General features: G+C 44.2%; 1 protein-coding gene across 3 annotated transcripts in view; it reads right to left on the bottom strand.

Moving 5' to 3' along the window:
• Positions 1-23522, bottom strand: part of PDZD2 (PDZ domain containing 2) — a 308625-nt gene extending 285103 nt beyond the window's left edge. For all 3 annotated transcript variants that reach the window (XM_054031838.1, XM_054031840.1, XM_054031841.1), the window contains exon 1: positions 22873-23522. The gene's annotated coding sequence lies outside the window, so the exon portion shown is untranslated. The remainder of the gene's footprint in view (positions 1-22872) is intronic.
• Positions 23523-24465: the final 943 nt, after the last annotated feature.

The raw sequence follows: 24465 nt of genomic DNA, 5'->3' as shown, positions 1-24465 counted from the left end.
TATTGTCTCAAGTAAATTGTTGGCAGTGAGAGAACTGCAGGTCTGAAACTAATTAATTCTGCACTCACCAACACGTTTCCTTATGCTAACTGGAAATTTCAGTCAGCTCCAGAAGGCACTCTTGACATGCAGAGAGAAAACACAGATTTTTCTTAACAAAACCAAGAAGTGTTTAATGCAGATGAGTGATCTAATAGTGACACAAAGAAGCAGAAGACAATTGTGGGGCATTATATTAGGGACCTAAGAGAGCTGCTACATTGATTACATTATAAAGGAAGTATTTATTGTGATTTTAACCTTATTGTAATAAGTTCCAATACTTTTTCTATTCCTAGAATGCAGTATTGTGATAAGCCGATATCAATACAGTAACTCTAAGGGTTAAACAGATTTAGGGCCTGATCCAAGTCTACTGGAGTAATGCAAGTTCTTCCATTGATTTCTAGGCCCTAGCTCAGCAAGCTATTTGAGCACATGCCTAACTTTAAGCTCATGAGTAGTTTCATTGACTTCTGTGACACTACTCATATGGTGTCAAGTATCAGAGGGGTAGCCGTGTTAGTCTGTGTCTGTAAAAAGCAACAGAGAGTCCTGTGGCACCTTTAAGACTAACAGATGTACTGGAGCATCCGACGAAGTGGGCATTCACCCACGAAAGCTTATGCTCCAATACATCTGTTAGTCTTAAAGGTGCCACAGGACTCTCTGTTGCTTTTTACTCCTCATGTGGTTCAAGTTAAGCACACATTTAAGTATCTTGCTGAATCAGGATCATGATGAGTTGCCTTTGCCATTTGTACAGGCAGCACAGCCAAAATACTCCTCGTTCTCTACAATACACATCCCCTTAGGATTCATCAAACTACCACCCTCTTTACATTCAAGTCCCTCATAAAGACGTACTTCTACGATCCTCATGGGAAATGAGCCAACAATTAAATCCTAATCCAGGTTGTTCCCCGTTCTGTCTCTCTGATGCATTCTTATCTATTCTGTGTCTCTCTTTTCTGCTGTAACTCACTCAATATAAGGGACTGTCTCCATTTTTTTATATAGTGTAATAGCAGCCAGTACATTGTCAGCCCTTAGCAAAAATAAGACACAACAGAAGAGTTAACAACGTGGCCATAACCCAATCATCAAGCATTTGCCTGAGACTGCTTCTGCAATCTTATTTCTCTTGGCACCCAGGCTCAGATGCACTTTTAGAACACTGCAGCAGCTCCTACTCCCTTAGCCAGTTCTGGTGTAAGACAGCTTGGATCAAATCCTTCACTTGGACCAAGGTCAGGTTTGAGTCACACTGACAGAGCCATCCAGCGCTGGAAGCTTGCAGTGTTGTACACATTCTGTGGGAATATAGAGAAGTTCAGTCTCCAGAACTGTCACTCTGGTATATTTCACAAACGCTAGATTCACATAACTAATTCTCACAGCGATACTGAGCCCCAGAGTCCCCACAACAGAGCTGCTCATTCGGTCTGCCAGAGGAAAGGTCTCCAGGGCATCCAGAATAGTGGATTCAAGGGAAGCAGAAAGACACTGGTTAGACACAAATTAACGAGACAGGTCGCTACTGCCCCATATATCGGTGCACTGGGGTGGAGGAGGAGGAGTGAGCGCAAGCAGCCTTATCCTGCACCCTGCCAATACGGATGCTCACAATTTCAGCCCCTACATTCAGGGCTCAGTCTAACTGAATGTAATGGGATATAAATTGGCACAGATTAGACATCATGACTGACTGCGGCCCAGCCTGTCTTTGGTGATAACAAACTGTTATGCTCTATCCGTTTGCAGTGAACAACTAAGGGAAAATGGGAAAGAGCCCAAACTCACATTCAACTTTAAGAATGAAGCTTTCCTCAGGAAATCTACCTAAATGAATTAACTGATGAAAGAGAAGGTTGAGAGTTTTAGGATGGCCAGTGACTGAGCTCATTTTTATAGAACAGTGACAGTTATGGCCTGTCATAGACCAACTTTGGTCTCTTTGGGCATGTCTATCCTACCCGCTTGGCGGGCAGCGATCGATCCAGCGGGGGTCGATTTATCGTGTCTAGTCTAGACATGATAAATCGACCCCCGAGCACTCTCCCATCGAATCCTGTACTCCACTGGCACGAGAGGTGCAGACAGAGTCGACAGGGGAGCATCAGCAGTCGACTCACCGCAGTGAAGACACCGCGGTGAGTAGATCTAAGTAAGTCGACTTCAGCTACGTTATTCACGTAGCTGCAGTTGCGTAACTTAGATCGATCCTCCCCGCCAGTGTAGACCAGGCCTTTGAAAAAAGATATTTTATTGTCAGTGTAATGCATTTGGGGCCCAATCTAATTTTCTTCTTGGTTCTACACAGAAATTCTACCCCGCCTTTGCTCAGCTTGCTTTTTATAGGTCCAGCCTTGCTTCCCCAGAAGACAACAGGAGTGTTGTGTCATCAGAAGGAAGCGGCACTTGCTTCTGCAGAAAGAAAAAAGGCTTGCAATTTCAGACAGCAGCATGTTGGAGAGGGGAGGGGAGCAATGTACTATGGAGACCAGTGAGAGTTCAAGGACAGGTAACTTGCAAACACCAAGGCTACAGCTGAATGCTATGCTCCATGGGCTAGCCAGGCTCCCCACTTGTCAGAGTTCAGACAGCCTTCTTAGCCCTGGCAGCTCAGATGATATCTGTCCACACAGCCGCATCATTCCAATTACCAGTTTGCTTTCCACAAACTCCATAAGCTTCAATTCCATTTTAGCAGCCAGAATCTCATGAATATTGCAATTAAAGATTAATGCTTTAAACATTCCGAAAGCTGGAAATCCTGGTTTTGAATGGCATGCAAGACACCATTCATTTTTAACCTGCCCTAGTGGTTTGAGTTACCAAAAACTTTAAAAGTGTCACTCATCCCCCACAGATTAGAACTGTCTTCTTCCCTTAGGCTGTTAGCTAGGTTTTCTGGGGGAGGGGCTTCTTTCCCCCCCTTTATTATAATTATTCACTATAATACATGAAACATGAAGCAGTAGCTTCTCCCTCCCTGTAATAATGAGTGCTACCTGCTGATGACAACATAATAAGCTATCTCAACAAGAGAAATATGGAGGACATCTTCCTAAAGTAAAAGAAAAGAAAGACAGAAAGACAGAGGGAGTTTGGGTGCAAGACGGGGTGCAGGGTTCAGGCTCTGGGCTAGGGCAGGGGGTTGGGGTGTGGGAGGGGGTGAGGACTCCAGCCCAGCTGTGCTTACCTCGGGCGGTTCCCGAAAGCGACCAGCACATCCCTCTGCCATCCCTCTGCCAGCGACTCCTAGGCGGGGGGGGGGAGGGGCTAGGAGGTCTCCGTATGCTGCCCCTGCCCTCAGGCATTGCCCCCACAGCTCCCATTAGCTGCAGTTCCCAGCCAATGGGAGCTGCAGAGTCGGCACTGGGGGTAGGGGCAGCACATGGAGACCGCCCCCTCCCCACCCTGGGCCTCAGGGACATGCCGGCCGCTTCCAGGCAGCGTAGAGCCGGGGCAGGTAGGAAGCCTGCCTTCATGCCACCCAACTTTTAGTGTGCAGGAGGCACTCGGAGGAAGGGGGAGAAGTTGATTAGCGGGACCTGCAGACCCCCTGGGGTACCCTCGGGGATCCCAGTTTGAGAAACGCTGCTCTAGACTAGAGGAACACACAATAAGAAAATCCTTTTTAGCTAAGCTAATTAGCAAGTTGGGAGCTTAAGTATCTGAAAGTGTCCTCCCATTAGTTTCTGCACATTGTACTCTTAGTATTTAGTAGAAGAAAAACAAAAAAAAAAAAACGCATTTGTTTGTTTTACCTGCAGTTACTAAACCTGAGTCAGAATGTTAAGCATTCTAATCCTGGGAAAGGGAGATAAAAAAAAGGAACAGTCAGTGTGACACTGTACAGATTCTAGACCTTAAGGTTTCTAAAGAACAGACATCAGCACCGAAGAGAAATGCTGATATACAGCAGTAAGAAATACCAAAAACCATGAAAATACAAGTGACAAGAAGCAGAGGTTCATACATTTGAGGGAAGCAAAATGCTTCCTTACTAAAAACCTACATCTGACAGCAAGAGGGAACATTTTAAGACATAAGAGGCCTGCACATGGCTAACCTTTCCTTGTTATTCTCTGTAAGTTGGAAAAGTTACGTAAATACAATATTAAAATAATGCATAATATGGGTATGCCATATCTGCAGTTAAATGGAAGCTCATGTATGCTAACAACTGTGTGCACAATTCTGGCCACTGTGCAAACAAACTTTTTCATGCAGAATTATTAAAATCTGGGACACAAATGTCAGAAAATTTAAAAATGATGGTTCCCAGAGTAGCTGGTAGTCACTTTACTTGCACAGTCTTTGTTGATTTATTATAGAGGTACTTCAGCAGTTCTGTAGCTAAGGCAGTGTTTAGTTTTAAACAAGACTTGCAATAAAATCACAAGCAGCAGCAACACTTGCAATCTCAAATGTCACACTCCTAAAATTTCACAAAGGGCATCTTACTACAGAAGAGGGCCCCCCCCCGAGTACTTTTTTATAAGAAAAGTTATTTAGTTTCTTCACCATGAATTGATTTATCTTGCATCACGAAGGGGTCTATGCAGCGTGGCATCTTGGTGGAAAATGCCTCCTCTCTCCAGTGCTGCCTTCCTAGCTCCCTATCCCTCCTGTGTTCCCACGCTACAAAACTTAACAGCCACTCATCCTAACTGCCTCTCTGTCCCCCCACCTCCATCAATATCATCACATTAAGTGGCCTGCTGGCAACATTCCTTTATATGTACTTATCAATGTGCTCATTCACATTATAAAATATACAGAGAAACATTCACTTAAAGACCTGCTCCCATAAGCAAGTCACTGTCTGAAGAACCATTAAAACATTCCCAATGTTTCCAGTTATAATTTTGTCCAGCTGCTTAAAAAACATGTACTCAGTTTTTGCAGATCATTTATGACAGCTTTCACTTTTCACTACATAAAAAGTTAACTTACAATGTCTATATATAGAGATAATGAAAAAGAAAGATAAGACAAAATGTTGGATTTATTCTCTTTAGTTGGGGGCAATGAGAGGTTTATAAAGCCTTAATTTTTTTTTAAATAACGAGACAAATAGAAAACACAACTAGTCTTTAAAATAGATGTACTACTACCACCAACATTGCTCAATATTCCCCCAACCCTGCACACATTCATTTTAAGTCCAATTTGTTGTTTAGGGGCTTTGTGAAATGGACACATTAAATTAAAATTAGCATTTTCTATGTAACAAGATTTTTTGCCCTGGAATGAAAAAAAAACAGTAAGTCAAACATTTTGCCTTCAATGAAACTACTCTATGCCAAGGCTTGAAAGTTTGGAGGATCAGGGCCTTAATGATTTACCTACCAAAATTGTGGCGCTGAAGATTTCTCTATGTACTTGTTCTACAGACTTTCTCCTCTACTTGTTAAGTTAAAAACAGATCCCCACCATAAAAGGTAAGCAAAAATTTAAAGATTGGCTTTACTATTCATCTGGGACACCAGTGAAGAAAACAAACACAGAAATTAGGCTCCTCATTGATGAAGAGCAGACACTGTAAATATGAAGGGGGACACGAGCAGATTTTTAAAATTGCATATTCAATGCTATTACATTTGCATCGTAAATCAAGATAGGATGTAAGAACAGAGTCATTAAAGCCCAGCAAATCTGATAAAATTTTCTTTAAATTATAACTGGTATTAAATAATCCAAATCAAGGGTTTAGGCTTCCTCTGGGGAATACTTCTGTCAAATGAGGACGAGCTACCAATTTCTTTACCTTCATGTTGGCAGACAACACAAATAAAAGAGCTGCTCAAATCACATCCAGGCTACTGAGAGGTTCAGGGATATAATTTCGTTGGAGGTTCCGTTGACAGCACAAACCACATAAGCAAACTCAAGTATTTTGCTATCACCAGGACCCCAAAATGCAGTCACTGACATCTACTCAAACCTTGGCCACAGATTCCATTTTTAGTATCATCTCTGTAACACTGACATTGTCTCTAAACCAGCATTTCTCAAATGTGGCCACAGTGGGCTTTTCTTGCAGCCATAGCCTCTGGGCAATGACGGGTGGGGAGGAGGAGGGTTGGACCCTGTCCCCCTCTGGAGACACAAATGCCAGAGCAGACAGCCGATGTGAGTTCCCCACCTTCCAGGGGTGGGGGGCTCAGGCTTCAGCGCTGGGGTGGCAGGCTCCAGCCATGTAGTAACGGCCTCTAGCCACTGGCTCTGACCAGGGCCGGGTCCAGGCACTAGCTTACCAAGCAGGTGCTTGGGGCGGCCACTTCAGAGAGGGGCAGCACGTCCAGCTATTCGGCGGCAATTCGGCGGACGGTCCCTCACTCCTGCTCGGAGCAAAGGACCTCCTGCCGAATTGCCACTGCAGATCGTGATCGCGGCTTTTTTGTTGTTGTTGTTGTTTGGCTGCTTGGGGCGGCCAAAACCCTGGAGCTGGCCCTGGCTCTGACAGCGGGGCTCCGGGCTTTGGCTGCGCTGCAGTGGGCTCCATTCCCTGGCCACAAGGCTCCGGGATCACCACTCCCCTCTTTACCCTGGTCCCTACTGTTTCTACCGGCTCCTTTCCCATCCACCCCATCGCTCCCAGCCCACACTGCCTCCCTTCTCACCTCCCCATCCAAGGCTTAATTTGTCCCCCTGCTTGTCAGGGCTGAGTAAGTCTGCTGTGAAAAGTGATATTTGTATGTTTATTAATACCACTTTTCACTGCCTCCCAGCTAGCTAACAAGTCTGCTGCTGTGAAAAGGGATATTAACAAACATACAAATATCACTTTTCACAGAAGCAGACTTACTGTCTAGAAAGTCTAAATAAAAACAACTAAAAAAGCAAAAAATGACAACAAAAGACAAGAATGTGCAAAGCACCTTATTTGTGCTTCCATTCTGTTTGGTCCAGTAAAGAATAGAGACAACTGTACATTATTTTTATTATTGAGTCTGCAAAAAAAAAAAAAAAAATCCCTACATAAATAAATTACAATGATTTGGACATGTATGTTTGCATATTTATTTGTTGTTCCTAAAGTTAAGTATTTTAGGGAAAATTGTCATAGTGGCCACCAGCAAGAGTTGGTGGCTGCACTCTGAGACCACCAAAAAATGTGTTGTGAGAATCCATGCTGCTTCTCCCTTGCAGAAGATCACTCAGCTTTTACTCTCAATCCACACAGCTAAAACTCTCTCCCAGGTTTGGATCATCTCACACCTTGACTACTGCACCCTCCTCCTCCTCGCTGGCCTTGACAAATGCCATATTGCCTGACTTACAACTGTTCAAAATGCTGCTACAAAGATAATTTTGCTGGCTCAAGGATTCAGCCATGTCAATCCCCTCTTTGCTTTCCCTTCTCCTCCACATCAAGCACAAACTACTTGTCTTCACTAAGGCCCTTCACAGCCTGACCCTGCCACACCTCTCATCTCTTATATGCTATTGAGTTGTGGACCCCTGCTTCCACGCCATCAGTGACACCAGCTGTAATTGACCATTTCTCAAGTTTTCTAACGTGCACCATTGAACTATCTTCCATGACACTATTATGCTTGGGAAGCGCTCCCCATAAACATCTGCAACTCAATATAGTGCAGGGGTCAGCAACCTTTCAGAAGTGGTGTGCCAAGTCTTCATTTATTCACTCTAAATATAAGGTTTTGCGTGCCAATAATACATTTTAACGTTTTTAGAAGGCCTCTTTCTACAAGTCTATAATATATAACTAAACTATTGTTGTATGTAAAGTAAATAAGGTTTTTAAAATGTTTAAGAAGCTTCATTTAAAATTAAATTAAAATGCAGAGCCCCCTGGACCGGTGGCCAGGACCCGGGCAGTGTGAGTGCCAGTGAAAATCAGCTCGCGTGCCACCTTTGGCACGAGTGCCATAGATTGCCTACCCCGGATATAGTGTCTCCCTTCAAATCCCTCCTTAAACTCTCCTCTGCGGTTATATCTACAGAAAACTTAACAGGCAGCTTGTATTCTGTGACTGCTGCTTATCACGGTGACCAGAGTAGTCTTATTGCTACCATGGGCTCTCCACATCTGTCTGTTGTCTACAGCTGTTTTCTCCTGTTTTACATTGAGATTGTAAGGTCTTCAGGCAGAAACCATCTCTTTGTTATATATGTTTGTGCAATGGGATTTGGTCCCCTAGGTGCTATCACAATAGAAATAATCTTCCCTTTCTCCTCTTCTGCTCCCTATTCTTTTATCACCAAAGCCTTTTCATGCCTCTATCCTGCCAAACCAAACTAGAGTAACTGCTTTGTATCTAATGGCAACTTCATTTCAGAGCACCATAAACGTAATGCAGCTTTGCTTTAATAAGCATGCATATGGTCTCACCAGGGATAGAATGAAGAGCCTTGTGCTTCTGGCAGGTGTGTCATTATACATGTGCATATAACAGAATCTGATCATTCATTTTAGGACATCATGGCTGTGAATGTTCAGTTTGTATGTGTTGAGGTCTGCATTGTGCTGTACTTCTGTCCAAGTAATGTACATACTGTACTCTCAACGGTACAGTGGAGTGCCAAAGAAACGAAGCGAACTTCAAGAACAGAGACAATGAAAGGGAGTAGGGGGACTGGGAACTGTACCACTTAAAAATTAATACTCCTGTTGAAAACAGAGAGTGTGAATATGCAGTCATTTCTCCTGGCTTCCGGGAACCTTTGTTATCTTAATAATTCATATTAATCCAAGCTTCTTATAATTTTAAATTACTTTTACTTTGTGCCAGATTTTGCCCAGTGTATTCAGTGGAGACACACTAGTCTAACTGTGAGCTGGATTTGGTTAAAACATCTGTGGAAACATTTTTAATGTGTTTGTTTTTCTAAGGGACACCATCCAAAAAAGAAAAATCACACTTCTGTCTCAAAAATTTTACCATCTACTACTGGTACAAACAAGAGAAAGAAAAACATTTTTTCAGGGTTGCATCTCTGCCCTCCTCCTTTCTTGTGTTTTTGGCAACACTTTGGGTACAGTAAGTTTCACTGCACCTTCTATACAGTCAGTTTCCCCTATTTTAATTGGTTTTACAGACAGCAACAGGAGACTAGGGAAAAATGTGTTTGAGTTGCCCTGGGGTTTTACAGTGGCAGGGCACCCTGCCTGCAACTACATTTAACTCCTGTTTTTGAAACTGACTTGGGCCCTGCTCCTGCAATTTACCATGTGCTGTTACAGCAGCTGCCTGCATGTTGTAAATTACAGCATAGGGAGGCCAAATCAATTTTCTTAGGTGCATACCTATTACCAGTGTAATTTACATCTCCCTCAAGAGTGTGTCACAATTTCAGGGGAACTGCTCTTTTAACCTTCCTCCATAGTTTGCTCAAGGAATGCCTTCACTGGTCTCAGGTCTCTGCCGTCACCTCTCTCTGGACAGGGATCCACATCCCACTTGCTCCTGAACCTGGGAGGTTAGGCTGAAGCCCTCTTGCATTTCACCGTGATTATCCCCAAGCAGGTCTAAGTCTAGCCCCTGCTCTTTGCTTTCTCTCCAAGAACAAGGACAGCAATCTACTGCTGACCATACAGCTCTTTCAAAGCAGAGTACATTTATTTAAAGACCAAAACATACAAAGAAAACACACAAAATAAAAACTGGATCTAAAAACAGCTCCCCATCAGTCCTATGGCGACCCTGGCAAGTTCCAGTCTTTCCAACCCATCCATAGGGTTGGGTCATTCATTGTACGAAAGGTCGGGCTTATTTGCTGAATGAAAATGAAAGGACTCAAGTTTGTGTAAAACTCAGCTTTTATACCCCAAGACTCTTAGTTCCAGGCAGGCTTTCTGAAACAGGCAAAACCAGTCACTGCCCCTCTTTCCCCGAGGCACCACTTCAAAGGCTGGACATCTGCACAACCAGCCTAGGGATTGTGCATTAATTACCCCCGGGGTTTTTAGTTCCTGGAGGAGTCACAGTAACTATTTCCCAAGATGCAGAATAGAGGCCCTAAAGATACTGCATGCATGTCATTGCTACATCAGGCTTATCTCTCACACACCCGGGGGCTAGAAGAGAGTTGGGCAGAAAGTAGTGAGAAGAGCAGTTAAGGTGCGTCTTCGTGGGCCTTCTTCTGGCTCCCAGCACTCCCAGTTAGACTCCCTTACACATTGTTAAGGGAAACAAATAGGTCTAGCAGGATCTTAGCACATTTACATTAATCTAGTTATACCACTTTACACATCACCTCTGAATTTGGCCAACAGACTTAAGGACAAGAGATAAATCCTCTCTCTCATCCAGCTTTCCACAATGTATGGAGAAAGGAAACCTCAAGAAACAGACAGGGACTCTCTCTTGAAAGGTTATCCCCACCAACTTCTTGTGAGTCTTTGTCCCGTCCTTACCTTGAGATGAATAGAGCGGAAACTCTTCATTACATTGTTTTTCTTGCTTTTGTTGCAATTCATTAACGAGAGAAGAAACAAAGTTGTTTAATTGAAACTGTAATCTGTGTTTGACTATTTACACTGAGAAGGAATAAATGCCAACCATGCGCCCCAGCAGCTAAGAAAGGTTCCCTTTGTGGTGGAGGAAGAACAAACTGAGCCAGTGATGCCAATGGCAGCAAAAGGGAGGGACTGCAGCCTTCTCCTAAGAAACCGTTAGAAGCTCTTTGGAGTAGAGATGGGCTTTTTACTCTCTGCTGTACAGCACCTAACACAGTGGGGTCCTGGTCCATGACTGGGTTTACTAGGGGCCACTCCCATAATAGCCACCGGGGAGGAGTCCTTACTAACATAATTTTGGAGAGACAATTACTTGATGTTTCAGCAACTTGCCACAGCCTGTGCAGCTGGGAACACCACTGACGATTTGAGGCCCAGTCAGGACCACTCATTTTTAAACCAAACATCAGAGCGTTCTCACAAGAGCCTGAGGTTTGTAACAAAAATGGCAACATAACCCTCCCAATTTAACAAAGTTAGAATCTATTGATACAACCCTGGCAGAATGGAAAGCGATAGAGAAACATTTATGGAGAGATCGTCAACTGAAACACTGCACCATTTGTCCTCAGAAAGCAATGTCTTGATTTCAGTTGTTAAAAAAAAAATGGAAGTTTCACATAATTCACCTTCAAATTCCTTAAGAGTTTGGGAAGTGTCCTGTCAATTCAATTCAATACTTTAACCAGCAACTTGAAAGAATTAACTGTATTGGTCTCAGCAGCTTACAAAAATTCTTAAAGGAAGTTCTACACCCAAAAAAATAAAAGTAAAGATCATTAAATAAGCAGGTTCTCTATCAGACACATGAAGAATACTATATATTAGTGTTATTACAAAGTAGATAACAATGATGAATTAATATCTTCTAGTATCTATTTCCAAAACAGAATCCAGAATACAACAAATCTTTACTTTTCCCATATTTTTTCATTTGCTTACACCAGGGATCAGCAACCTTTGGCATGCGGCCCGTCAGGGAAATCCACTGGCAGGCCGGGACGATTTGTTTACCTGCAGCGTCCGCAGGTTTGGCCGATCACAGCTCCCACTGGCTGTGGTCCGCCATGCCAGGCCAATGGGGGCTGCAGGAAGCAGCACAGGCCAAGGGATTTGCTGGCCGCCGCTTCCCACAGCCCCCATTGGCCTGGAACGGTGAACCGCGGCCAGTGGGAGCTGCGATCGGCTGAACCTGCGGACCCTGCAGGTAAACAAATCATCCCAGCCTGCCAGCAGCTTTCCCTGATGGGCCGCATGCCAAAGGTTGCCAGTCCCTGGCTTACACAATTCAAAATGTTAATGCAACTATTACACACGGGGTTCTAGTTTTGCCTTGTGCAGATAAATAAATTCCATTCATGATTATAGGATTTAAGTTCCCCTGCCCATATGCTGAAGCAGGAATATACCCAACCAAGCATTAAGGGAAAACCTAAGAAAGTATTAAGGCTGTGTCATTCCATTCCAATAATAGAAGTTCTTTCCACCATTTGAGATCCTCCGTAGATATTCTCTAAACACCTGAAAAACAACCCAGCCTTCCTTTCCTGTGTTAGGTAGAGAAGGATTATCACCCTTTTACAATATACAGGGTTCAATCAGGTCCATACATAATGACTACAGTATTTCAATGCAAGGTTTTCTTCTTCACCCTCAAACTTTTCATACGGAGTGTAAGAGAGTCTACTACGAGAATATTGGAAACAAGAAACAGAGACACAGAATGTCAGTTTAATGGTGTTTTTATGCAGCTGTTTTCCCTGAACATCAGGTACCACTTCTGAAAACTGCATTTTGAATTGTAGTTCCAGCAGCATCACAGAAACATACAGGAATTATGCATCTTATGAGCAAACCCTGAACTCCAGTTCACTCTGACATGTCATCACCATGATTCCCCCCTCTCCCTTTCGCTTAACATGAAATGCTTTGGAGAGTTTCACTGATGAAGCAGTAACTTTGTCCTGTTACAAACTGGAGCATTCCATCTGCCTTCATACCGAGCTTGCTAAAATTAGCCTAATTACGCTAAACGTAAATGTTCTTTGCTTTACTTCAGTTATTGCTACAATCAATTATCCATTTAAAATAGACTGAGAAGCAAATGTAGGTATAAAAGAATGAACAATTTAGCAGTATGTTCTCTGGATGGATGCACCTAATTCATCAAACAGGAGTCAGAGTCCCCATTGATGAGATAATCTATTCTTTAACAGCGATCGTTCTAGGCATCAAGATGTGCCACTTGTATAACCAGACTTTTACACGTTTTCCTATGATGTTATTGACAATAGAACAACTATCTAGAACCATCCCTAGAAATGCTGAAAAGTGGATTAGAGATGTATAGTTTTATTAGAAGAGAGCATTTACTAATACAGAGGGCAGGGGAGATGGACTGCATGACCCAACAAGTCTTTTCCATCCCAGTTCTCTAGAGGGCTAAGATTCACAGCACTTAAGATGTGGTGGTGTTGAATGCACAGAGTTAAATCCTCTGGCTCACACACGATCACAAAATGAAAGGCAGAGCCGTGGACCAAAGAAAGCCCCTCAAAATAAGTCAAATGCAACTGTTTAAACACAGCCCCACACCTGACAGCAGCAACAACACATCAATCAGGGATGGCTGACCCCTCCAATGTTTTTATGTTTGTTCCAGAAGGGATGTAGGAGGTGAATTAAATGTACAGTGTCTGTATTTTCTGCTGTGATGTAAGGTGATGGGTAAAGGCAGGGAGGATTAGGTTGCTCTATGCTCTCAAGAGCACATGGGTTGCTGCTGGATTGGAAAATTATCAAAATTCCACACCATGTCCCTTGGACGACTACTTAGAGCGGCCAACAGAGTTGAGCAATGTAAGTGAGAGTTGGGAATATAGAGAAGCAAGGGATAGCTGGTGAGGTTACTTTCAGAGGCATGGGTCTGGCAAGCCCTAACACGGTGGGGAAAAAGGAGATAGTGCAAGCATAAAATTAGTAATTTAAGGCAAAGCAAATGGTTAATGTTTAATACCTGTCCCACTTGTCTGGATTCAACTCTCAGCCTGCATAATGTCAGATGACTGGGACTTTAGTCTTTGACTCATAGTGTTTAAGTTAAGTTCGGTGGCCATCAAATTTACCGCCATGCCTGATTGGACCTGACTGGATGACAGTAGTGCTAGGTAACTACCGCAGTGTTACTATCTCCTAACAGGTATTCTTCTCAGCATAAACTGGGGGGAAAATCAGGGAGGAGACGTAACTGTGCTGTTTGCACCTCATCTTAAATCTGACCCTTCAAAAAACTGATTTGATTAAGTGTGGCCACTTTTCACAGAAGTCCCAGAATGGAGTTAAAATGGAGATTCTCTTAATATAGAGGTTTGTTGTGATAATTGGGCCTACAAATTTACCCTAATTATGAGCACAACTCTCAAAAAAGGTGAAAGTTCATCAGCTGTCACAATAACCTATAACAACAAATGATGATGGGAAAAAGGTACAAAAAGGAGACAAAAACTGAATTAGTCCAAACCAAAAGGCCTCCTGACTCAAGGACTGCCTTGAAGATCATGCCAGTAAACAATAAAAGTGTGGGACCCAGAACTCACTGAACCAAACTTGGTGTTTCGTAAACTAGGCCTAATTGGTGAACAAAATAATGAGGGGATAGGCTAGTCTACCCACCACTCCTTTGTGAGTCCTTAAAGAAAGACTTGGGGGAGAAATATTGGACACCCTGCTGCATCCTGGAATCCATTTTTGATCTGAGTTCTTGATTGGTTCAGTGCTGACGATACAAGGAGGATATAAATGTTTGTATAGATAACATATCTAGGTTGGCTCAAGACCATCCCAACCACCATGATTTCTAGCTCAATGCCTAAAGATGAACCTTTTCAAACACACTCTTGACCAGGGGTCAGCAATGTTTGGCACGCGGCTCGCCAGGGTAAGCACCCTGGCGGGCCAGGCCAGTTTATTTACCTGCTGACGCAGCAGATTCGGCCAATCGCGGCCCCCACTCACCGTGGTTCGCCGTCCTGGGCCAATGGGGGCGGCAAGAAGTGGCGATGGATGTGCTGGCCACAGCTTCCCGCCGCCCCCATTGTCCCGGGACGGCGAACTGCGGCGAGTGGGGGCCGCAATTGGCCGAATCTGCCGCGTCAGCAGGTAAATATACTGGCCCGGCCCACTAGGGTGCTTACCCTGGTGAGCCGCGTGCCAAACATTGCTGACCCCTGCTCTAGACTCATTTTGTGGGCTAGGACTGGAGAAGTAAGGCTGTATTATACTCTTTTCACTGCCAGATTATGATTTGCATTATGGGTGTACCCAGAAGCCCCAATCAATATCTACACACTGCTAGAATCAAGGTTTCACCACCACTCCCATCTGGGTAGAAGACCCATTTTAATAGTGCACGCTGGGAATGAACAGAAACATCTGGATCACAAATACGTTGGAAGAAGTCTGTTTCTGTGATGGAACACTCTATGGATGACCGATAGGGATTTAATAATCTGTTCCCAGTAATCAATATGGTAGCCCCTAGATGCTCTTTTCCATGTGTCATCATCGCTGGTAAGCAGAGGGCTTGCAAGAAATTAATCAGAAGATAATTTTACCACCACTGTTAAGATCAGCTGAGTGCTTGAGGTGCTGGTTCCTAAATTGAAACATCTGGGAGCTAGTGGAACAGGGTATTCACTGGAGGGCAGCTGAGCCTGGGATGCTCACAGTGACTCAGTTCAACTTCTGGGCACAATGCTAAGTCTAACTACTATTTAATCAGGATTCTAAGGAGGGGGAAGGTTCAGTGATGATATTCGCCTTAGTTCTGCAGTTGGCGCAGTGTCAGTTCAGATTTATTCCGCAAAATGCATTTAAATTTTTTATTATAACTACACCCAGAGCCTTTGATTCATTACTTATTTCAATTTATATCATGATCCTAAGCATCACTGTGTCCATATAATATATATGGCGTTCTCCCAGATGATGAGTGTTAGGACACTTATGCTCCAGTTTCACATAATGCATGTCACACTGAAACATCAGCAAGATATTCTAGGTTTCTCAAAATGCCGTAGCCAATTACTCAGATTTCAGTTTGGGATGAAAACAAAGCAAAAGGAGCAGAATAGAGAGAGTATAAAGAAGTTTGGATTTTAACAGCACAAACAAAGCACCTTTTAAAGACTGGTTTAACAAATAACGTTCAGTGCCTGCCACAGAGAAACTGACTGACAACCTCACACCCGGGTCCCAGTGTGGAAAACGTAGTCACTTTTCACCAAGATGGCAAGAGGCTCAGAGATGTCTAGTTAGGAAGCTGATTGTCAAACCCATTTCCCAATTTTTAATCCTTCTCAGTCTGTGAGCTCTCACAGCACAATCCAGCAAGGTGCCTCCAACTTCCAGTGAAATAAGTGAGGACACTTAACATTTCACCATAATGAGATTGAAAACTGTGTGCCCATTTATCTTGATTTTCCTACTTAGCAAAGATGGGCCCAAGTCTAAGATCAGATCCAGACTTTCCCAGAGATCAAGGAATTTGGAGCCAGTGTTTTAGTTTGACTCCATCTCCAGTGTTTAGATTATTAAAAGATAATGTTATGCTTAAGCAAGTTTTAGTAACCACATTTTAGATAGTTGATTTGTTTTTTTGGTGCATAAAGGAATCTTAATGTCATTTCAAAATTTTGTCAAAAATAGTTTAAAAAGACATTTCAGCCGTAAGTGGGATTTATCCAAAACACATAAAATAAGACTGAAATAAACCCACAATATTAATTCCCTAACAAGTTTTAGAATACAGCACAGAATGTTAAAATAAGATGCCATTCGTACCAAGCAATAACGAAAATAAACGCTGAAGGTGTAGTTTACAGCAGCTCTCAAGCAGCATACCTTGTATTGGGGATGTTGTGCTAAAGGCAAGCCACTTTAAGATGACATTTATATGTTACAAAAAAATTAGACGGGGAAGTTAAAGCTCTCTTTTCTTCCCTAATTATGCTACTTCAGACTCCCCCGTGAAGCTTTAACACTCAAAATAAAAGTTAGTAATCATAGAAATGTGGGGGGGGTGTGAAAAGAGAGGTTTGATAGGTCACATGGTCCAGTCCCCTGCACTGGAGGCAAGACTAGGTATTATCTAGACCAAGGGTCGGCAACATTTGGCACGCGGCTCGCCAGAGTAAGCACCCTGGCGGGCCGGGCCAGGTTATTTACCTGCTGATGCGGCAGGTTCGGCCAATCGCAGCCCCCACTGGCCGCGGTTTGCCATCCTGGGCCAATGGGGGCGGCGGGAAGCCGTGGCCAGCACATCCCTTGCCCGCGCCACTTCCCACCGCCCCCATTGGCCCGGGACGGTGAACCGCGGCAAGTGGGGGCCACAATCAGCCGAACCTGCCACATCAGCAGGTAAATAAACTGGCCCGGCCCACCAGGGTGCTTACCCTGGCGAGCCGCGTGCCAAACATTGCCGACCTGATCTAGACCATTCCCGACAGGTGTTTGTCCAGTGATGAACAGGTCCTTAGAAGGTTTTAAGGAGATTCCACAGCCTCCCTACATCATTTATTCTAGTGCTTAACTACTCTTACACTTAGGAAGTTTTTTTCCTATTGTCTAACCTAAATTTCCCTTGCTGCAATTTAAATCTCTTACTTCTTGTCCTGTCCTCAGCAGATAAGGAGAAATAATTATCACCCTCCTCTTTGTAACAAGTTTTTACATACTTGAAGATTGATGGGGGACATGAGAACAATCTTCTCTTCCCCAGAAAACAAACCAAATTTTTTTCAGTCTTTTCTTGTAAGTCATGTTTTCTGGGCCTTTACTCATATTTGATGCTCTCCTCTAGACTTTCTCCAATTTGTCCACATTTTTCCCAAAGTGTGGGGCCCAGAACGGGACACAATACTCCAGCTGAGGCCTTATCAGTGCTGAGTAGATCGGAAGAACTACTTCTTGCGTCTTGCTTACAACACTTCTGCTGCTTTTTGGCAAAAGTATTACACTGTTGACTCATATTTAGTGTGTGATCCACTATAACCCCATATCCTTTTCTGCAGTACTCCTTCCTAGGCAGTCATTTCTTGTATTTGTGCAATTGATTATTACTTCCTACATATAGTACTTTGGATGAAATTCAATAAAGACAAATGCAAATTTATTTCAGACCATTTCTCCAGTTTGTCAAAATCATTTTGAATTCTAATCCTGTCCTCCAACACACTTACAGCCCCTTCCAGCTTGGTATTGTCCATAAACTTTATGAAAGTGTACTCTCTATGCCATTGTCTAAATCATTTATGATGATATTTAATAGAATCAGCCCCAGGATAGATCGCTGCAGGACCCCACTCAATATGCCCTTCCAGCTTGACTGTGAACCATTGATAACTAGTCTGAGCAAGCTTTTCCAACCAGTTGTGTACTCACCTTCTAGCAGAATTCATCTAGGCTATATTTCCCAAGTTTGCTAATGAAAAGTTCACATGAGACAGTATCAAAGGCCTTCCTAAAGCTGAGCTATATCACCTCTACTGCTTCCCCCGTCTACAAGGCTCGTTACTCTGTCAAAGAAAACTATTAGGTTGTGTGATGTGATTTGTCAGTTTGTTAGTGCACAAGGCTCTTGTTAATTGAAATGCCGCTTTTAACAACAAAAAGTGAACCTTCATTTGATTTAGGTAGCTTGTTGCAGAGAATGTAATCACAGATGAACATCATGCACACTGGTCAACCTTGTTATGGTCAAGGCGCTACTGCTGAAAGATTACACACTCCATAATGGGTTATGATAGTCTGTATGCAAATGCTGGGTTCAGTACAGGGATAACTGGCTGACATTGAATGGCTGTGACACACAGGAGGCCAGACGAGATGGTCTAATGGCACTTTCTGGCCTTAAATTCTGTAATTCATAGATTCAAGGAAGTCTGTTAAGATCAAACAACATTTTATTTTCTAAAATTATAACAGACTATTAATAAGGTTGGTATGGTCTATTTCAGATTATCTAATTATAATACAGCATTCCCCATCATCTTTTTTGCATATAATCTACTAAGAATTGGCCTAATGATCTGCTACCTCTGTCAGTGGTTAATATTACTTAGCAGCTGAGAGTAATTGGAGATGAAGTGATAGCGCCTTTTGTTAGGATCTTTCTGGTCTCAAAAACTGAACAGGGTTGGAGACTGGTCAGTTCCGGGATAGCAAATTTATAAGAAACCCCAGTGTGCTCCAGGAACCACTGTCAACAATCCAGTAAGTAACACATTCCTCTGAGTCATTACTGAACATATTTTCCAGAATGGTGTTAGGGGGCACTACGCAGTTGGAGGTCTCATGTTTCAGATTATACATAAAAACCAACCATCACATGTGGACTCAGCCACGCTGCCCATATATACACTGTTTTGCTAGTTGCATTCAGCTGTCCACCTATTCCTGTTTATATCATAAAATTTATGCTATAAAAACATACCGGATGTGTAGTACAGCCAAGTTAATATTGCTGTTGGAACCTCAGTTTTTGCATTTCCTGACTTTTGCCATTTTAACTGTGCAACATTAATGATGCATTAACAAGTTATTTTTTAAATATATATAATCGAGTTTGTGAAAGGCTTTGGAATCCTTAGGGATGAGAATGCTATATATATTTTCTGTAGACAGAAAACGCAACAAAAGAACACTCTTGTACTGGACAACAGTAATGCTTTAGAAGTATGTCTCCAGTATGAGACTTTATTCTCGCCACTGAATAGTTAATATTCACAGCCTTTAATTCATTGCAATTCAACTGACCTTTAAAGAAGTGAAATTCATTTAATATCAGTGATAATTTAAACAGTAACAACAGCCAAATTACTCATTTACAGATGTTATTTTACTTTGATTTTTGAAGATAAAAGTCAGTTTACATTTTAAAGCTAAACAAAAAAAAAACCCATAAGATTTCAAAAGCATTCTGCAGACCTTGGCAGGGCTGGACTAAGTCATGTCTGAGTTGCTCCATTTCCTACTTTCAGAGAGGATTGTGGGGTGATAATAGGCAGTTGCTCAGCTGCCCTGAGGCTTGAGCAGTTCCATTTTGTCACCATCCCGCTCAACTATGCAAGGCTGGGGGGAGAGAGATAGTGAGATGCTGGCTGCAGTACCACAAACATTCAGATGAAACTGAGCTGTTGGGCCCCAGTAATCCCCTTTCCTTTCATGCTGCGTAGCCAAGACAGGAGCTTGGTCTAGCTAAATAAAGGGCTTTGAAACAGTTTGGATGATAGATATTGTGGCCTAGTGAGGAGGAAACATAGTTCTACCACCTCAGAGAGCAAAACTTTCCAAACTTCCATATACCCTTTAACAAAGTCACTTGACCTCTGTCCCTCAGTTGCCCATTTTGGAAAATGAATATGTACACATTCCCTTAGGGGAATGCAGCATACTGGTGAAGAATGCAGGACAAGTAATATTCCCAGACCTTGGTAACTTCTGAAAGTTTCTGTGGCTGGTTTAACAGGTAGACAGTGAACATTGGTATTCTCCATCAATACGCTTTATTTTTTCTTCCATCAGCTTCACAGTCAGACGATTGTGTCTGTTCCAAAAAATTGCCATTATTTGCAATGATTCATTACTGCTGCTCTCAAAAGCTTCTTTTTGCATGAGTCAGTGTTGGTCTACTTTATGGTGTATTGCAATTTTGATGGGCAAGTAAAGGGACACAAAAAGTAGACACTTTGCAAAAAAAAAATCATAAAGGAGCCATTTTGAGTCTTTTAATCTAGAAATACTCACCTTAATCAACTTTTTCACAAGATTTTTAAACTGTCAGTGATATTTACTAAATACCAAAACTTGGTCCAAGCACTAGAGACTATATATATATATATATATATATATATATATATATATATTTTTTTTTTTTTTTTTTACATGAAGAGATGTCTTATAAACACACTTGTGTTTCAGAAGATTATTTCTGTAGTGAAACTTCAGGAGGGATTCTCCCATTGGCTATAGGTCTTAACAGGATGGAAGAGAATTCCTCCAGTGCAGGAATGGTGTAGGACAGCCATAAGCTGCCCTACACAGGCCCCTCATAAACCCCCATCATATGGGGAGTGCCAAGAATAGATTATATGAGTGAGAGGAGCATGTGGGAAAGGATATTCTTGCCAATGCCAGGTTGCAGAGCCATCCCTAGGCAGCCAGTCAGTGCTGCTGTAACTTAGAGCATCTTAGAACACAGCAACTAAATGATGTCAGACATCATTTCAGTCCCCAATGAGACCAGAATCAGGAGGGAACAAAATTGGAGGCAAAAGGTGGCTTTTGGCCAATTCTCCATGAGCTACAACCCTCTGTGCTGCACCTCCAAGAATCACTGCACACAATCTCACTCTGCAAATAAATGGTAATAAAGATGCAATAGATGACAGCTTATGCATGGAAATTCATGAAAACTGATGTACTGGAAGGGTCTTACAATAGGAAGAGATCTTATATTCCATAGAAACAGCACAGATATACAGAATAGGTGAAGTTAATGATGGAGTAAGATCCCACTTTATTCTACAGAGCATTGACCTAAAACTGGGTCACCATAATGTGTCAAGTGTTATATAGAAGGCCGAGGGTGGGGGGAGATATAGGGGTCAGGACCTGGCCCTGAGAAGTGGGGGTGAGAGGCCCGGGGGTGGGGGGGGGCGAGGAGGAGGAAATGGAAAGCCCACACACAGCCTGCAGCAGTGGCTCTGGTCCCGCAGGGCTGGCTGGGCTCAGCACCCTGCTCCAGGAGTTGTGACCCAACACACAGGGTCACAGCACCCCTCAGGTTTGGCCCAGCTGCCCCTCTGCCATGATGAAAGGGGGCTGGCCAGGCCAAATTTGAGTGCGTGGTGGTGTGATCACACGTGCCAGGTTGCCAACACCATTAACACAAACAGGGGCCAGGTCAAACCTGAGTGCACAGAGCCTGGAGTGGAGAGCTGAGCACAGCCACTCCTGTAGGACAGGAGCCACCACTATGATATGCCCGATATACACATTAATGCAATAAGTACTTTACACATTGTGGGTAAGAAATATTTAGTGAGCCATATATATTTTTTTTAAACATGAACTATATACTGGGTCTATCAAGGTTTACACATGGGTCCTGAGCCTAAAAAAGGTAGAGAACAATTGTTCTACCGCATCTTTAAGGGGACACGGGAGCTTTCAACAACAGAATGTACCATCATAAGACAGGCACAGAGTTCTGCAAGCCACCTGAAAGACAGGCAGTGCATTTAACTCTGAGTGTTTCTGTTTCTCTAGGTTTTAAGGTCAGCCCTTCATGTTTTCCTCCCCCTTCTGTTATGTTTTTTTTAATTCCTCTTGGGCTGCTTACACCGCTGTATATATCAATGCCTGGTTTGTATAGACAAATGTATTTAATGACACGAACTACTTTCTGGCAATAAAAAAAAAAATCTGCCAGATGTTTCATGCAGTCTGATTTTATTAGATTGCTGCATAAAGGGAATTACTTGCTTTAAAAAAAAAAAATACAACTGATTTCCTGCTTGCTAATATCCCCCAGATTCCCTTCCATTGAAGGACAGCCATGCAGGTAATTTTAAAATGAATTAAAATCCACAATGCAGGAGGAATTAATTCAAATCCTCAAGGCAGGGGTTGTTGCTTGGTACCATCTGGGAGTGTATCAATGATCTACTCCAACAGCATGTGACTCAGAGTCCAGGCACTTGTATCCAGGCAGGAGGGCAAAGGACACTGGTCTCTGCATCTCCACTACCCTAAAGGACTCAAGATGTTCAACAAATTAAAGTGCACATTGTTAAATGCTCCCCTGCTACACATATTGCTTCTGCATTACTCAGTTTTGTTCTATTAGATGTGGAAAGGTTTTCCAGTCTTTCACAGTACAGGCAGTACTGCCACCAGTGATTTTTCTAGGAGTTATAAAGGGTGAAATCACACAAAGGTCTGGAAGCTGGAGACCACAGTAAACATCCAATATATTTAGTAAGCAGTAATGCAAACTACAGATAGATACATGAAGGAGAGATGGGGGGGGTGGAATGTCCATAAAACCACGAAGTTACTGGATGCTTAGATTAAAGGAACAGAGCTATGGGGGAGGGAGTCACTTATTTCCTTGAGCTATTCTACCACTGATCTCAGGACTGTTACGTTTCCTGACAAGCCACAATAAAAAATACATTTGATTTCCCTCCCTTCCTCCGTTAAGCCAGCATCTGGTGTCATTTCTGCCCAGATCCTCCTCTTGAGGAGAGCAAAGCAAAACGGGATCCACTCACCTCCTTCCACTAGGTCCGACAGCCCCATGGCCAGTCCCAGGCGATGGCTCTGGACTCCTCCGACCCGTCCCAGGGAGCCCGGGCTGAGCAGCGTACTCCTGTCCCAAAGTTTGGGGCGGCTCTTCTCTGGCAGGCGGGGAGAGGCGGGCTGGGCTCACGGGGCTGCGGTCGGAGCGGGCGCTCTCCCCGGGGAGGTGCGGGGTCTCTCCCCACCTGCTCTCCCGGTGGGGCGGGGTTGCAGGGCCCCTCCCCCGGGCTGGCGAGACGCTCCCGCTGCAGGTCTCCGATTTGGGGGGCTGGGCTTAGAGACTTCGCTCGCCCCGGCTCTGGAGACGCCCCGCACAGCAGCCTCCTTCCCTCCCCGCACCCCAGGCGGCCGGTGTCACAGCGGCTCCCAGCCCAGCTTCGACGCGGCGGCGGCGACGTCTATTTATACCTTGGCTGGGGCCCCCCCGGCGCCCTCCCCGGCCCGGCTGACAAGTTCCAGCAGCTGAAGTTCGCTCCTGTGCGGCTAGTTACGAAGCCCGGCTCCCCAGCGCGGGGCCAAAGCCGCGGCCAGGGCCCCCAGGGGAGGGCTGAGCCGGGCGGAGCTGACCGGGCAGCGGGCGCCCCGGGGGAGATGGGCCAGGGGATTCCCTGCCCAGCGGCTGGGCTCGGGCAGGGGCTGCAGAAGCCCCCTCGCCCCGCCGGGGCCCGGGCCCAGATGGCACGAATAGGGGGCGGGGCAAACTCTGCCTCCCCTTCAGCAGCCGAGGGACCTTTCTCCTCTCCCCCCCCCCCCCCCGCACCGCCGCCACCGGGCTCCCCCCTTCCCGCTGGGGCAGGTCACGCAGCCTGCGGCTCCCCGCTGCAGGAGCAAGCCAGCGGGGCTCCCTACAAGCCCGCAGCCAGCTCCCCATGCAGCGCAAGCAAGGACAGCACGTGGGGGGGAGGCACCGCCTGCTGCTGCTCCCCACTTAGCCCCAGGCAGCGCTTCAGCCGGGGGGAGGCTCCCTGCACCTCCAGTTCCCCGGCAGCGGAGAGCCTGTTGAACCCCGCCTCCCATGCGGGGCGTGGGAGGGGCCGCAGCCCTTCTGAAACGCTGCCGGGGCGGGGATTCCCCTCTGCGTGAGTGACAGAATAGGCGGGGATTCCCTTCCCTGGAGCGAGGGGCGGGGATTCCCTTTTGAGTGACGTGAGTAGGAGGGAATTCTTCCTTCGAATTCCAGAGTGGGCGGGGAGTCCCCTGGTTGATTGACAGGACAAAGTCTGTTCCCTCCTAAACTCTTCTCCCTTGTAAGTACTCTCACACTTCTTATCACACTGTCTGTACTCGGCTAGCTTGATTATCACTTCAAAAGTTTTTTTTTTTTTTTTTTTTTTTTTTTTTTTTTTTTTTTTCTCTTAATTAATTGGCCTCTCAGAGTTAGTAAGACAACTCCCACCTGTTTATGCTCTCTGTATGTGTGTATATATATCTCCTCATTATATGTTCCATTCTATATGCATCCGAAGAAGTGGGCTGTAGTCCACGAAAGCTTATGCTCTAATAAATTTGTTAGTCTCTAAGGTGCCACAAGTACTCCTGTTCTTCTTTTTGCGGATACAGACTAA

Source organism: Malaclemys terrapin, chromosome 6 (genome assembly GCF_027887155.1).
Source record: "Malaclemys terrapin pileata isolate rMalTer1 chromosome 6, rMalTer1.hap1, whole genome shotgun sequence".
NCBI classification, from domain to species: Eukaryota; Metazoa; Chordata; order Testudines; family Emydidae; genus Malaclemys; species Malaclemys terrapin.
This window is presented reverse-complemented; position numbering and strand designations above follow the sequence as displayed.